Source organism: Colossoma macropomum, unplaced genomic scaffold (assembly GCF_904425465.1).
Source record: "Colossoma macropomum unplaced genomic scaffold, Colossoma_macropomum, whole genome shotgun sequence".
Taxonomy (NCBI): Eukaryota; Metazoa; Chordata; class Actinopteri; order Characiformes; family Serrasalmidae; genus Colossoma; species Colossoma macropomum.
In genome coordinates, this window is record NW_023494790.1 from 17,746,029 (window position 1) to 17,762,680 (window position 16,652).

Below are 16,652 nucleotides of genomic sequence, written 5' to 3' on the forward strand. Positions count from 1 at the left end.
TGCTGGGGTACAGTTATAATTGATAGCCTGTCAGTTGCCACACAATTTATATTACCTCTTAGCCCAGGGGTACACAGCTCCGGTCCTGGAGGGCCAGTGTCCTGCACACTATGATGATTTTGGGAATTGGCTTAATGGCTTCCAATGAAGACCACTAGTTTCCTGTAGAACACCTTTAGATCCCATTAAGAAACCATAAAATGCCTTTAGAATCAGTCATTGGTCACCTGTTAAACCATTAGGATCTTTTACATTGAGATATCACCCAATTAAACAGCCAAAACACATTACAAACCCATCAGAAACAAAAACACTTAATGGTTTCTATGTTTTGTTTTTTTTTTTTTCAGCAGGGCAAACACACCTGGTTATACACATCCGTTAATTGCCAGTTTAATGGGTGTGTTTGAGCAGGAGAACTACCAAACTGCGCTGGACACCGGCCCTCCAGCACCCTGCTCTAGCCCTTTATCAACGGTCAGATTTGTGAGAAAGGCCCCCCACCCAAATATCTGGTCAGCAGCAGTCATAAACTGACCAGTGCCGATTGAGGTAAAGGGTATCTTACAAATTGTGCATTACAGTCTGGTGCAATAACGGAGAGTGACTCATAAAGTGTCCAGTTTGCTGAAGTACAAACTAGTTTTAAAGTGACCGGTATTTAAATATCCCTAACTGAGCTTTGTACAAGCTTGGTACATGGTACAATCTACAGTCCAGCAGATTACATTCAACCGTATCCATGACAAGCTGTACGCGAGGTGGCGTCTGAAGCATTAGTTTGGACCCCCACCCATCCACCCAGCCACCCACCCTGCCCCCTCCGGTCGTCCCTGTGCTGCTCTTGGCCGGCCTGCACTGATTGGAGGATTGGCTCTACACTGCTGCTCTGGCTACGCAGCGCCAGTGTGGAATGTAGCTCCAGCACTACGAGAGAGAGAGAGAGAGAGCGAGAGAGAACGACGCGGACGTGCGACCTGGACAAAACATCAACACTAACTGGATAAAACCACTTTAAAACTACATTTCGGAAAGCTTCTGTAATCCGCCGACGACTGACGACGGGAATCGAGTCAGGGCTCTGTTTTGAGGGATTTTGGCCGGAGTGAGTTGACGAATTGACGGATAGGTAAGCGGGGATTCCGGATATTCTGCCCGATGCTTTTTTCCGGGAGAAAACTTTGAGAGGAGCGTTACGTTTGTAGCGTTACAGCAAAATGTGTTCTCCCTGTTCACTAGCTACGTAGCACGCGCAGTGACGGTGAATTTCTTAAATGTTTTAGTATTTTTAACTCACATTATCGGTCATTTGTCCGTCAAACGTCGTTTCCTTTCGCTTAACTTTTGGTATGCCACAGTATGACTACACTACACTGCAGCCGTACCGTTTTTAGCCATCTTGCCGTGTAGCTCTTCTCTCTCATCCCTGCTAACATCCAGCCTTTCCTGCTGTAGCTTAACCTGGAGCACTCTCAGGCCCCGGGGCAGAGAATTATGACACTGTACAAGTTTGTGCTCCTAGAATATCGGTAAATAATCAGTATTAACCATCCATTTACGATTAAATTCATTAAGTTCATTTTTTTAAGCTTTATGGATGGATTTAGCAGAGTTTTTGGTAGAGTTCAGTTGTTTGTAGGCTTAGTGATGTCACAGGTTCCAGTCTGCACACTGTAAAATCCTCCTTGCAGGCCTACTGAATAGCTCAACTAAGCAGTCTGTATTCTAAATCTGTGTTCTGTAAATTTGGGCTTGGGTCTTTTGTAGTCAGTACTTTCTTTGCACGGTTTAGTTACTGCTTTGCTTTTTTAATTTTTCTTGGTACATTTATATAACAGTCCACAATAGTTGTAGCTATGAACAGGACCAAACCGTTTCCCTAAACTTAATTCTCAACCCTAAACCAAATCCTAGTGCTAACTGTAATGCTATAGAGAATGAACCAGATTTAGAATTTAAGCATCTGCTTATAATCTGAATACCTATGAACATGACCAAACCATTTCTCTAAGCCTAAACTTAATTCTCAACTCTAAACCAAATCCTAGTACTAACTGTAATGCTGTTGAGAATGAACCAGATTTAGACTTTGAACATCTGGTTATAATCTATGGCGTACTATACAGATAAACTGAGACCAGTATTTTTTCAATGGGTTGCCAGTTGAAAGGTTATTTGTGGCTTCGCTGGTGGTGGTTATGTCGTAGGTGAGTGAAGGCCACATTATTGTTGCACGATTGGTAATCAGGGTACTGGCTATCATACAGGCCTATTAACATGTCAGACAAGCAAAGTGACACCGGAGCCCAAGTTTCCTTCGTGTTCTTTTATTTAAGCATGTTGTTTATTTTGTGCATCTACAGTGACTAGCTGCAATTGGAGACTGTGTATCTTTCACCGCTTTGTTTTGTTGTCTTCTGTACTTTAGGATCTCAAAGAGTCATGTTTAGGCTTGTGAAGACAGAGCTATACTTTTATATCTTGAAATATGTGCAGTGCTGTCTGGAATACTGTGAATATTCCGAATGCTGCAGTTGTGTAAAGGCTGAGCCAGCAGGGCCCTTTCAGCAATAATCCTGAGGACGCTGTAGCCTTCCTTCTGTATTTATACAGGGCACTGCTGATTAGAAAGTGTGTTCTTGCCCTTTTAAACTGTCTGCTTCAAAAGGGTGCTCAGAGTGAGTGTGTCTTTCAGTAAATCTGTGTGTCTGTGTCCTCCCAGCACACAGAGAGCAAACCGACTTCTGATTAGTCCCCAGGGCTATTACAAATGGAGACTGAGATAAATCTCCCAGTAAGAAGAGAGGCTGCTCTATCCGTATATCTTGATTCACCGTGCTATTGGGCTTTGTGCTCCAGGGGAAAAAAAAAGAAGAGAAAAATGCTGAAGGAAAAACAGAGCCTCAGAGTGGGCTGTGCTCGCCTCCTGGCTCTGCAAAGAAACCCTTCTCTTTTTTTAGTGCCAGTGTTCGGAAACACAAATAGACTTTAATGCCTATGGTTTATTTTCCCTGTCTCAACGCAGTGAATATGAATAGACTTTCAAGTAAACACCGGGCAGTTTGAGCTACTTAGATCTGGAAGTCGTTTTCAGGAACACTTAGCTGATAGGGCTAGCAGTGAGTCTTTATGGAAAAAAAAAAGAAAATCCACTGTGCCAGTTTTCATACAGTGCTGTGCAAAAGTTGGAGACCAGTCAGAACGGCCATTAAGTATAAATTATTCATTTTTAGGAAATATTGCTGAGGAGATTAGATATACAATGATCCACTTTCATGAGGAAAGTGAAAGTTAAGGGAAAAAGAGTTAAACAATATGAGTTTTCAAAACTGGAATTCAAAAAAATATTAAAAGAGGAGAAAATGAAGCTCCACTCTTGCTTCAGATCTGAAAAAAATCCACAGGTGTTTCTATGGGTGGGTCTGAAAGGATGTGTAGCTGTCAGGAATCCATTACTGAGAAAAGGAAAAAGACAAAAAAGAAGAAATTTGTAAGGCAAAGAAAGAAGCTGAAAATATAACAAACCTGACTGAACTTTAATATCTCTCAAGATGTCTTTGTAAAACTGAAAATTAAAAAGGTGATCTCTGACTTCTGCACAGTGCTGTATATTTTATGCCTGTGTCCAGAAAACCAGACTTATTTTGGACATATTTGGGGAAGAACCAGTTCATTGGAGAAGACAATTATACTTGGAACAGTTGAAGGTGAAATAAGGTAAAAGACGGCCAGCAACAAGATTGATGGAAGCAATCAGAGGAATCATGAACAAGCCATTAAAGAGTCTGAAGACCAAAACAGAGGACAGGATATTCTAGGGCAGGTGTACACAACTTCAGTCCTGGAGGGCCGGTGTCCAGCACAGTTTGGTGATTTACTTGCTCGAACACACCTGATTATACTTATCTGTTAATTACCAGGTTAAGTGGGTGTGATTGAGCAGGGGAACCTCCAAACTGTGCTGGACACCGGCCCTCCAGGACCGGAGTTGTGCACCCCTGTTCTAGGGAAATGCTATTCGTGTGATTGACAAATCTACATCGACTTGATTGATATTAAGTCTGAATGTGTAATGTAATGTACTCAATGTGTAAATTAGGGCTGAACAATATTGCGATTGTGATTAAAATGCAATTATTTTCTATAAATTAATTTTCAGACCTGTTTTTGGCCAAGAAGACCAGAATATCCATTTTTTCTGGCTTGAAGCTTGTTCACTGAGTGCGTCAGACTAACAGTTAGTTGTGATGGTTGTGATGTCACATATACAGAACACAAGTGGTAGCTTCTGATTGGTCGATCTCATCTGCAGGCAGTTCACAAGCTCTGTGTTATTAGGTTCAGTTTTGTCCATTTAAAACTTGTTAAGACAACATTGTTGATTAATGTGTACTATAATAAAGAAAGCAACTCTCTTTTTTTTTAATTCTCCTCTTTCAAATTGCAATTTCGACATAAAACCGTTTAATTGTTCTGCTCTAGTATAAATCTATTACTTTCAGAGTGAGATGTGTATCAGAGTCTGCAGCCTTGTCTGCGTGTGTGTCTTGGGTCATGTATTTGGCTTGTGGCTTTGTCCCACTAGCCCTGACCTCCCTGTTTCGTTTTCTCTTTGTAGATTTTATCACCACAGTGCATGCTCATTTAAGATTGTGTCAAACTCACTGCGTGCCACAATCAAGACAGTCGTTGCTGGGGCCTCACAGAAAAGCAGCTGACCCCGCTTTAACAGTGCGAATTCACCAACAGATTAAATAAATATAAATAGTTGTATTACTTGTTTGTTTATCTATTCACTCATTTGCTTGTGAACCGAAATTATTCAAGTTTATTCTGACGATAATGATTGTGATATCGAGTTCTCAGCCTTGCCCTAATGCTAACGCTAACGAGTTCCCATCCGCAAATGATGTGAAATGGATTTCTCCCATGAAACTACCCATCGCTTCTCATGATTCTTTATGTGGTGCTGCTAATTGTGGAACATGTGGGCAGATAGGCTGCAGATAGTGTCTGTCTGTGTTTCTCTCAGGCATGGGTGATTTGCCCTGAAGAATGATTGTAAGATCAGCATTGCCCTTAACGCCACAGTTAACATTTGCAAATTGTGTGAACTAATTTCTCCCATAGGTTCTCGTGATTCATAGCCTGAGATTTCCAGCCACTTCCAGCTCACTTTTCTTCTTAGTTGTTTATCTCATTCCTCAACAGCTGTGATATGGGCCGAGGTTCCTCCTGACCCCCTCGCCCTGCCTCTACCTCATATAGCAAATGCAACCTTTAATGATGTTTGTGGCTGTTGGAGCCACCGGTCAGAGAAAGGCCTCTGCCTGCTCACGACTAAACTAGGAGTGGGAGGAGAGCAAGGAAACAAATCTAATTTTCTCCTGAAGAGCCAAGCCTTCTTTATTTATATATCATTACAGCCATATTTAAAGAAAAAAAAAGTTGTTCTGCTGCCTCTGTGGATAACTACCTCTTTGCTCTCGGCCTTTGGGCTTTCTCCCGGCTTTTAAGGTGCTTTGGCTCAGGGGAAAAGAGAGAAAGCAACGGTGGGAGGTCGGGTGCTGTGCAGCTGAGGGTTTTGGGGGTGGGGGAGTTGAAGGAGAGAATGAGAATCAGGTTACTGCCTCCTTCTCTGTCTGGATGCAGTGAGTTAAAGGAGAGGAGAAAGCAATGTTGTGCTGTCTCAGCTATTCATTTAAGCTAAACCACTTGTAATCCTTTTCATAGTCTGGTTAGACTTAATAAAGGCTATTGTTTTCAAACGACTGCGCCAAGAGTGCTCGGTAATGTCAGTTGTAAGATGGAGCCTGGTGTGTCTATGTGCATTCACTGTGGGCTTTCAGGAGCTTCTCTTTTGTACAATGAACCCTGTCTGAAATAAGATGTGGTTTTGAAAAGCCAGAGGGGGGCTTGGGTAATGGCAGTGAATGGAGGCTGAAATTGGGTCTGGAGAGATCTTATCCGCTACGGCAATAGCCTACCTGTTTACTTCCCCCTTTTTACTGCAGAGACAGACGCGCACTTCCTGGCTTGGTGACTTTTTTTCTCGCTGAATGTTATCAGCAAATCTTAATGAACACTGAGTCTACAAATGGGTTGTATGTGGCTGGCAACCAAAGAACACCTCTTTTCAGTAGCTCTGAAGAAAGGACAGAAACCAAAGAAAAGAGGGCAGTAAAATCCAATATCACCGCTTTGTTTTCGCAGTATTATTCAGATTATTCCCAGAGTAGTCTTGCATAATGGTGCATTGTCATTACCTGCATTACGTAGTTGGTGTAATGGTTTAGTATTTGGTTTAACACACCTGTGGCCTTCTTCTCTTTTTCCCTCTTTTTCCCTCTTTTTTTCCTCTTCATTCTGAGTGTTCAGCAGTCATTCAGTTATAGGGTAACTATCGCTTCATAACCTAATTCGTATTCGGGAATAGGCTTCTGCTTTCAATTTGAATTACCGTTTTATTTTCATCACTTTCATCAAGTTCCTTTATTCATGCTACTGTAGGACATTTTAGTCACAAGCCTTTGTTTCAGCAGCACATTTTGCAGGGGTTTAGAACAAAAGAATTGAGTTGTTTTGGGTGAGCTGGAGCGTGCAAAGTACACGTGCACCCATTATCAGCTGTGCTGGAACCTCCCTTTGTCTTCCTCTCACTGACCATATGGGACTGGCATTGATGCTTTGGCTACGGTGAGGTGGGCTACAGGTGGTCGTTTTAGTCAAGAGATATGTTCACTTAACCAGCAGTTGAGAGGCCCATGTTACCTTAGCAACCATAAAAATGTATTTCCTTATCCATCCCACAGTGTTATTTGGTCACTATTGTCAGTTTGTTTAACAGGCTATGTTTGCAGAGTGGAGTTCAGTCGTACTGCACTTTGTATGTGCTTATTGCTGCTGACCCTGAACCAAAAACTCCATAAAAAATCATTAATTAGCAGCCCAGGCAGCTGCCTTGAAGAAGCAGGGAATTATTTCTGCATGAATAGTAGTTAAATGCTTATAAAGATGGATTAAGACGCGGCAAATCAATGCAGAAGGCTTAGCCCCACCTGACTGAAGCCTCATTAGGTTAACACAAAGCAGACCTTTTGTGCTTCTTCAAGTTTTTATGCTGTTTTTTTATGATGAAGAAATTATTTTGATGAAGAAATTCATATTTTATTAGGTTTCCAATCATATTATATTTATATTTATAATAGCTAATAGTAATTGGTCAAGCTTTTTGTTTTAATCTTCTTGAACAATATTGTACTGTAGCCATCTCACATTATTCACCAAGGCATTTTAGCCTTTTTTTTTATTGTTCTGCTTCATTTAAACACTGCGGCTGTTTTGCACATTGTGTGAAAATTTGAGTACATTGTGAGAAATCGTAAGTGGACCTATAGAAATGCTCCAGATAGACTTTGAATAAATATTATAACAATTTCTAAGGCATGTTTTCTAGAAATTCAATTCTATAAATAATTTATTCCGAATTTTGAACTAAATTAATTCATTTAGTTTCTTCTTAAATCAGTGATGCAGATAAATATCCACATTTTGTTTCTTATTACACTGTGAACCAAGGTCTTTATCTCTCTCTTCATGAATGGCTCTGGCATTGTGGAGACTGGTATTAACTTTAGTAGGTGGAGAACAAGTCTTTCTCTAAAGTTAGGTAAACATTTATAGGACTAAGGGTTCATTATTAACATCTATTAATCAACCTCCTAACCTTATCTCTTTATGGCCTCCCTCACCTTTTGAAGCTAAACACTGAGGGAAAATAAGCTGGGATTCATGTACCTCCTGCTTCTGGTTTCCATTTGGTTCTAGATCAGAAAAGCATTTTTAACTGAGAGGCTGCATTTCATGCAGTGTATGATTGAGGTCAGGAGTTTGGTTTTTTGTGGTCTGAGTCCAGAGATAACAGGCATGGGGTCTGTATTGTGATTTTGTTCACAACCAGTGGTGAGCCCTCTGCCACTGACTTCTGACTATTACACTGTGAAACTCCTAGATCATCAGCCCTCAGAGGTTTAGCTATATTTTGGTTGGTTCAGGTTTTGATGTTGACAGGGTTTATTTTTTAAGGGGTGAGGTGCTGGGAAATGTAAGCAGTTGCAATTCGGCAAATAACTGAGGAACTGAGTAACGTTGTGGGCAGATTCAGTAGAAATGGAATTAAATGGTGCAAGAGGCTGTTTGGCAGAGGAGGTGTTAAGTTTAAAGGTCATTATTAAAGTGTGAAGGAGGTCAGAGTGGAAGCTCTGGTCTGTTTGGGCTGGAGCCGCAGAGGCCTCCCACCAGTTTTGCATGTTCCCACACAGAGCGCCCCAGTGAACCACGCTAACCTTCTCATTTCATGGGCTTTAATTTCAATTAGCTATGGCTGATCGTTCACTTTGATCGTATTAGCCCCAACTGCTTTTTATACGCCCCCATGCTTTCTTGTTGGCTTTACTAAACCCTCTGGAATTAACAGTGGCGATGGCATCTTGATTTCCACTTCCTACAGCTGTCCCCTCATCTTCCTGCTCTGTTTATTTTCTGCTCACCCTTCCTCCATTTCTCTCTCTCTCTCTCTCTCTCTCTCTGCCTTCTGTTTACCCCTTCCATTATGCTCTTTTTCCACGCTCACAAAAACGTATCATTTAACATGTCATGCACATTCCACTGACGTCATCAAGTAAGTGCCTTTGCTGTACATTGATTAGCTGCTGAGATGCTGAACTGCAAAGAAGTTCAAATAAATAAAAAGGGGGTTCAGAAGTGCAGCTTGTTGTCTTCACTTTTCGTCAGTGAGAGAGCCAGTATTAAAAGCACCTTTAAGCCAACTTTCTAAGCTCTTTTGCATTTTACTTGTATTTGTTTTGCTCCCTCATAACAAACAAACGTGTCCTACAGAACAGGTAGGAATCATAAAGGCTACTTGATATCTACATAAGCTTCTCGGGGCAACTGACAATCCTACATAATCATTTATAAAGGCTTATTCCAGCATCATAAAGACTGCTTTTGTCAGTTTTGGTGTAATTTTCCCCTTAGGTGGGCAATATTGTGATACACAGTGTGCTTTTCTGAGCATACCATGGATTTCAGTTCTTAAAAGAACACTGAACAACAGCATGCATCATTACAAAGAGAGCATATTTAGCCCTGTACAATTGGATTTAGTTCATTATTGTATGTGAAATGCTGGAGAAAAGTCATTGTGCCAAGAGTTCTAATGGCAGTTTTAAAACGTGGCACTACCAGTGCAATGTGTCAGTGTCAAAGTATTGTGAGGTGTATGGTGTATTGCGATATTCACCTCAGCAAGTGTTATGACAAATGACGCTTGTTGGAATAAGCCTTTATAATGTCTATTTGGGTTTATGTCAGTAGTCATGAAAGGCCTATGTAGGTGTTATGTAGCCTTATGAACACTTGGATAGTTACTGAAATTTTAACTAGTGATCATTCATTTGATGTCTACATTAGGCTGAACTGCTCTTTTGTTAAAGTTTACATATCGTAAGTATAGGCAGGTGGGCTCTCTAAGATTTTGTTGGACTGGTGGATATTCTTGTACTGAGTGGCCTTCTCAATGGAGGATGTGAGCATATGTTTTGGGAAAATAACTTTTTGAGAATCTAGGGGTCTCTGGTTCATTTGATGTGAAGATTTTGTGAAGGAAGAGAAAGTGGTGTGTTATTTAGGTTGCCCCTAGACATAAATATAGACATTTCCATCAGAGGGGGCTTATCGTTATCAGGCTGACATCAGCAGAAAATGGTGGATCAGATATCAAAGGGGAAACAACTAATGAATCTGATCTAATTCTGTGGCAAGTCTAGTCTGAAATTTCTGCCTGTGGGCTAGTAGAGTGTTTGAGTAGTTTGAGCATGATGGAGTGAAAGTAGCTCATTTTTAGTAGGTTTTAATGAAAAAATATCTGTTTAGTATCAGCCGATACTAAAAGTTTCAACATGATATCGGAAAAGAAAAATTGAAAAGTGATGCCATCTCTAGATTCCACTCAACACTATGAAGCCTCAGTGCTTCACAGGAGGTGAAGTTGATGTTAGACAGTGTGATAGAGACCCTGCAGTTTCTCCTTCTTGCCAGATGCATTCATGAGAAGTTGAACCCATGGCTTAAAAACCTAAAGCATGGAATAGGGCATGGTTATAGGCTAGGCAGCTTTTAGTCTGAATCCAAGTACTTTATCTCTGCACTGTTAAGTGGCATTGACCGTGCACCCTTCACAAGCTGCAACTCGGCTTTTACGCTCTTTTGTAATATGAGACCTTGCTCTTGTACTTCTCTGTCTATGTGGATGAGGTCTAGTGTAAGTCAGAAACATCAGTGAATGCTGAAGGTGCATCATTAATAATGTAGGCATCTCTCGCTGGCTTTTAGTGCGTGGTATTTTATTCCCCATGTACAAGGGTTCTTAAAGGTTATCTGTGTATTTTACAAATGTCATAACTTTTTGCTGCACAGGTAAGGTCATGATAACCTCATCCCTCTTAATTGCATTTCTGTCAGCTTTAACCAGTGTTTTGTTGAACATCTTAAATAGATGAAATAGAAACATATTTGTCTTTTCTAACAGCTTCTTCCAGGTTTAAGTACAGAGACCAAATTTACCTCTCTACTTCTATAAAACCTTCTCATCATCTTTTTTAACATTTTTTTTTCTCAACTGTTCTTCTGCAGTTCTACCAAAGGATTTGTGGGCGTGTTGGTGGCTTTGCCTTATGAGAACTGCCTAGAAAAATTCCGTCAGTGTGGGGCATCTTACCTCAGACATCCATGAGTCTGGTCAGGCCATGCTTTCTGGAACATCATGCTGTGCCACATTGGCTCCCCTTTCAGGTAAGATCTCACTGTTGCTTCTTATTTGCTCCATTGTGGTTGTGGAAAGTTCCTTGACCTCAGTCTTTCCATCTCTCTTTCTATGTTCTCAAGCTTGTCGTCTTGGTATAAGAACGTTGTACTTGTTGAATGTTGTAATTCTTGGCCATCATTCAGACTTGAACACCTCCAGAGACTGTTACTTTTAACTTCCTTCGGGCCCTGTTGCATTCAGTGAAGATTTACTTGCTTTTAATGTTAAAATGTTTACGTAGAATAAACATATCATATATATAATGAAAATAAACTTTTGGCATTATATATATATATATATATATATATATATATAAAATATTATGTGCAGTGTGTAAGTGTGTGTGTTCAGTGCAAAGTCAGAGACCACCCTTGATTTATTTAATTTCCAGTTAAGTATTTAGTGTGTCCACCCTTTACTTTTATTACAAATTTTTATTACAGTTTTTCAAAGAAATCTTTGTATTTTTCCAAAGTTCAGTCTTAGAAGTTGGTTGTATTTTCTGCTTTTCACAATCCAAATAATCCCAAATACATTCAGTGATGCTGAGGTCTGGACTCGGTGGTGGCCCTTTTATTGTTATTTCCTTTGGCTATGTGACAGCTACACATCCTTTCAGACTCATAGTGTTGTTGTCTTCTCAATTAGAAGGATGGACAGAAACACCTGTGGATTTTGCAGATCTGAAACAAGAGTAGACCTTGTGCTGTTTCTCTGATGGTGACAGTTTGAGTGGTCTACCAGGTCTTGCACGGTTATTAAAAGTCCATTTTCTATCTTTTAATATTTTGTAGAAACTACTGCTTTTCACTTTTTTTACTTTTTCCTTACACCAGTGGGATGTTATATATAATATCCTCAGAAATATCTCCTTAATTAACAACTTGCACGACTAAATTGTACCTAATCGCTGTTTTGACTGGAAGTTACGCAAATGAAGGGTGGGCTCTGGGTCTCTGACTTCCCTGCTGCCCTTTTACATTGTGTAAGTATTTCATAATGAATGAAACAATAGACATAAAAAGCAAACATTTTCACACTACACTTACACTTAGAAATGAACAGATGTTATTTTTTCCCTTTCTCTTGTAAAATTACTGTCTCAGAGATATGATAACATAATAATAGGAAATTTGTAGAAAAGTAGTAAACGCTATTCCATGTATCTATGGTCTGCCTTTTTGGGGTCCCACTACTCAGTCGCCCAACCGAAACTGTCTACAGGTTTGGCTGCTATACTTTTTCTTTGTTTTATCTCTGGTTGCATGTGTTTTGGAAGGAAAGGGGCCTTGCAACACCCTGATTCCTGCTGCCGTAAGCACGGATTAACCCCCTAACCCTGCGTCTCAGACAGAGACAGACCTGGGCAATCAGCAGGTTTCCTGTCTCGTAATTATTGGAGCTTGATTGCTCTGTCAGAGTCCAGATCACCCTCCAGCCCACCTCCCCTTCTCCCCTGCGCCACTGCACATTAATAACCCCCAGTCATGTGAGGAATGTGTGTTTACACACGCACCTCCGTGCAAAATGGGCAAGGCTCGTGGCTCTCAGGTCCTAGAACAGCCCCGTTTAGAGCCGCTCTACTCTGAATTACTGCAGCTAATTCGCAGGCCTTCGTTTTGATTGGACCTAAGTGAGAGTTTAGGTTTGGCTTAGTGAAGTGGATCAATCAGGCCATTTGACTGTGGTTTAGTGAGCTGTGCGGACCTGGGATGTTTACATGGGGCTGGTGAGATGGCAGGCTGGGGGGAGGGGCTGTTCCACTCAATTGCAGCCACATGTTTGCAGAGGACGTGGAGCTGAACGAGGCCGTGTGATCTGCCAGACTTTAAACAGAGCCTTTGCCTGTGGGCAGCTCTGAAGTTTTCCAGTGTGTTCCTCCAGACCCGTCGTTACTGTGGTTTCAGCACAAACACACTACCATGCTGTCTTACACTTGTGCATTCATAAACCGTACACACACTTCCACTCATTCCCACACACTCATAAATACAAACAGTGTCTTGAGCAGCCTTCAGCACACACACTTGCACAGACCACACACGGCAACCTAAATTAGGATGAGCCGATCCATGCAGTCCATGTGGTTCAAGATTTTTGGATGCATATATGGGGAAAAATGAAACCATCGACTTTAGTTGTTGTGTAGTTTACTATATACTGGGTACTGTAAATATATGTGATCGTATTGATCTGTCGAACAGTTTTTGTGTGTGTGAGCTGTTGCCCTCTGTCTACTTATTGTCTACTCTGCTCATTGCTATAGAACATGAAATCATGTAGGTAGAGCTTTCAAGGGAGGAGTTTCTGTGTAGCTGTGTTACTGGATGTAGGATCAAACAAACCAGAAGTCATGTTTGGGCTTTGAAGAGAGTTTGTTGCTGCGGAGGGTTGAACGCTTGAGAACATGCATAAAATACATGCTTTTATAGCTCTCCCGCTGCTCCAATTAGATGGTCTCAGCTCAAAGCTGTAAAATTGCAACCATTTAGTAGCTTTACATTACATTCTAAATGGTGCTTGCCCTCTACAATGAGAGAAATTATTGGCTGGTTATTTATGAAAGTTGCATTCATTCCCATTATCTCAACTTACAATGCTTGTATGTTCAGGCATTAGTGCTAGACCATGGCATGTTTGAATACTCAGTAAGAGTGCACTGAAAATTTTAGTGTCAAATATAGTAAAAAAATGGAAATTTCAGGTTTTGGATGAAAAAGTTAGACAAATATTTTGGCAGGAAAAAAGCAAAGATTAACTAGGCTTACAAGAAAGTGTCAAAATTTAGGACTTTACATATAATTTAATGGTAACCAAGGTTTTTAAATTTTAATTATTTCCCTCACTCTCTTGTGCTAGTCAGGACAAACATGTTCAAACAGTTTTGAGCAGCAGTAGATTAACAGTGAAAAGGCCAGCCATGCAGAACTGTTTCACGATTTCTACGAGGCACATTCGACAAGCGGTTTATAATCGCTGTTCATGTGAAGTATCAAGAGGGGGTACAACGCCAAAGAGCGTCTCTATTACAGGTTTGATACACCACTTAAAATGCTCTCACTCCATATGCAGAATATCCCAAACGACAAAAAGGAAAGTCCCTACGAGCACACCAATGCTATCTGTAGCAACAGTGTTCGAAATCTCAAACACCAGTGCCAAAGCGCAAAATATATAACTGAAAAAAAATGGAATTAATTACTCTGGATGACCAGCCTACATAATGTAATAATTTTAGTTTGAATTTTGAAGTTTGAATTTGTTTTTCGATTTTGGTTTTCAGCCCAGTAAAGTATAGATGGACAATAGAGCTAAAAGATTAATAAATTTTATGTCCGAATTGCAATTTGAAGGAGTGAAATTTTAACCTTACAGTATAAACAATGTTGTCATAACAGGTTTAAGTAGTGAAATTTAACCCAATAACACAGAGCTTGTGAACTGTTCGGAGAGGAGTTAAATCAATCAGATGCAACAAAACACCCACACCTAACACTGCTAGCTGGTAGTCTGTCACAATACATTCAGCATTCAATCCTCAAGCTAGAAAAAGTGGATATACCAGGCATCCTGGGCAAAACATCAGCCCTAATCCTTAAATTACTGAAAATAATCGCAGTTGACGTCATATTCGCCATATTGGTCAGAAAAATCACAGTGAGATATTCCCCCAAATCATTCAACGCTAGTGGTCAATATAGTAATATGACATTGTTGTCATGATGTCATAAATTATATGAATATCATCAATACTGAAATGACTGCATGTTTGATTAAAAAGAGATTTTGCCTTATTGCTAGGAGGTTACAAGTTTGAATCATGACAATACTTGGCATTCATGAGAGAGTAATTTGTCCTTCTTAATTAGATTATGTACCAAAAAAATCATTCCAATTGTTCTGATTGCATCTTTTAAAGTCAACACTACTGTTGTACTTGTGCTTGGTGTCTTCCAACTTGAGTCAAACCCAGAAAAATGGAAGATCATGAAACATGTCAAGAAAATATTGTGATACTGTATTTTTTCAACCCCTTTTGGGAAGCATACCTCTTTTGTCAGGCCAGTGACCCTGAGGCCTCCTTTGATTGACACCCTGTCCAGCTCACTCTGCAAAGCAGGAAAGACTTTGGGAGAAGGAAAGTTTGCCACAGAAGATAAAGCCTCTTTATCATCCGTCCCCCTTGGAATGCAGAAGCAGGTAATGGAAAACTGGCCCCCACCAACCCCCACCGATGTCAGACCGTAGTGCCTCCTGAAGGAGAGTGGCGCGAACATCGGCACCAGACTAGCTCGATTTCACAGGAAAAAAACAAAACAGTCACCCCTCCCCACGATAAGAAAACATATCTCCCAACAGTACCGCAGCAGGTCTCTCTAATCTATATGGATAAGGGAGAAAATAGCGTGCTTTTAAACACTTTGTGGCAGACATCTAGATGTGTTGGCCTGTAGGAAAGTGGCTGCATAGACAGTGTGGCAGCACGAGCGCTGCGGGTGAAAGTGATCTGTTTGTAAGAGAAGAACCTCCTCCTAAAGCCATTAAGGCTTCTGTGGTCGGAGCGGTGGAGACATTGAAACTACCTGCATAAAGTGCATTTCTGTGCCTTACTTAACGTGGCATCATGTCTTTCAGCTCACACCACTTTGTGCACTGTGTTTAAGGGGACGTGTACAATGTCACATTCATTAACGAGACAGATGACATATGTCTTCATACGCGGGGGGAGCACTTATGAATGTGGATGTTGTTTCCCTGAACACTTCGTCAGAGCAGCTTTGGCAGGTCTGTATGGATTAGAATCCGTGACTTGGCGAGCAGGAATTCACTCTTGTTAAGTGGGCCCATATTATGAAGCATGGTTGATCTTTCCCAGGTACAGAATAGTGTGTCTTGAAGAAAGACAGACTGGGCAAGAGGAATGCCTTTTGGTTATGGTGCATGATGGAGAATGAAGTCCTTAGAGGCGCAGTCTTCCAGTAATGATAAGGATCTGATCCAGATAGCGAAACTGAAATAGGCTGCTAATGTTTCTGTAAGCACAGACGGCTCTTTGAAAAGGTCACACATTGACTGTAGAGCTTCTGTTGATCCCAAATCTTCAGAAGATACTGGATCATTTTGTACAGTAGTGTAATTGTATACTTCAAGTACTTCATAAGTATAAAGTGCTGCAGTGTTACTGACTTCTACACATGGTGTTTGTTCCCTTGGCAGCTGAAATGACACAACTGTGGAAAATGCATGCAAGAGTTTGTTCTGCTGAACTGCACTTTGGGTGTTGGGCAGTTGTACCTTTCCTTTTCTGTCATGGGTGTTGGCCAGAGGCTGCAGCGCATCCCTGCCTGGTGTCTCCCTGTGATCGCGGTGTGATGCCTTGAGCCCTGTCCAAAAAGCCAAGCTTTTTTTGGCCCTGGAATGTGTCGGAGCATGTGCATCTTCTAAAGCTTAGCTTTATTTTCAGCTGGATGGAGTAATTACAGGCTGGGCTGAGCCTCTCCAGCCGGCAAATCCGCAGCACAAGTTTCCCAGGATCTGCCGGAGGTCAGACTGGAGAAGGCTTAAAACAGTTAGTCTCAGAACACCTCTGACTGACCCTTCAACCACAAGCTTCACAAAGGAGCGCATCCTTTATAAGATTATGCATGTTGTATTTGTAATGTTTTCACCAAAAAAAGATGTCAGACCCTCTTAGGTACTTTAAAGACAGCAACAGAGAAATGGCATCTACACGAGAAATCCCTGAGAGCAGTATAAACGCGCACAGCCGAGGAAGTGATATCCC

General features: G+C 41.0%; 1 protein-coding gene across 1 annotated transcript in view; it reads left to right on the top strand.

Moving 5' to 3' along the window:
• Positions 1-880: 880 nt before the first annotated feature.
• The window catches only part of bmpr1ab (bone morphogenetic protein receptor, type IAb), a 43,406-nt gene continuing 27,634 nt past the window's right edge, over positions 881-16,652 (top strand). Inside the window, exons 1-2 of the mRNA XM_036572399.1 lie at positions 881-1,129; positions 10,696-10,854. The gene's annotated coding sequence lies outside the window, so the exon portion shown is untranslated. The remainder of the gene's footprint in view (positions 1,130-10,695; positions 10,855-16,652) is intronic.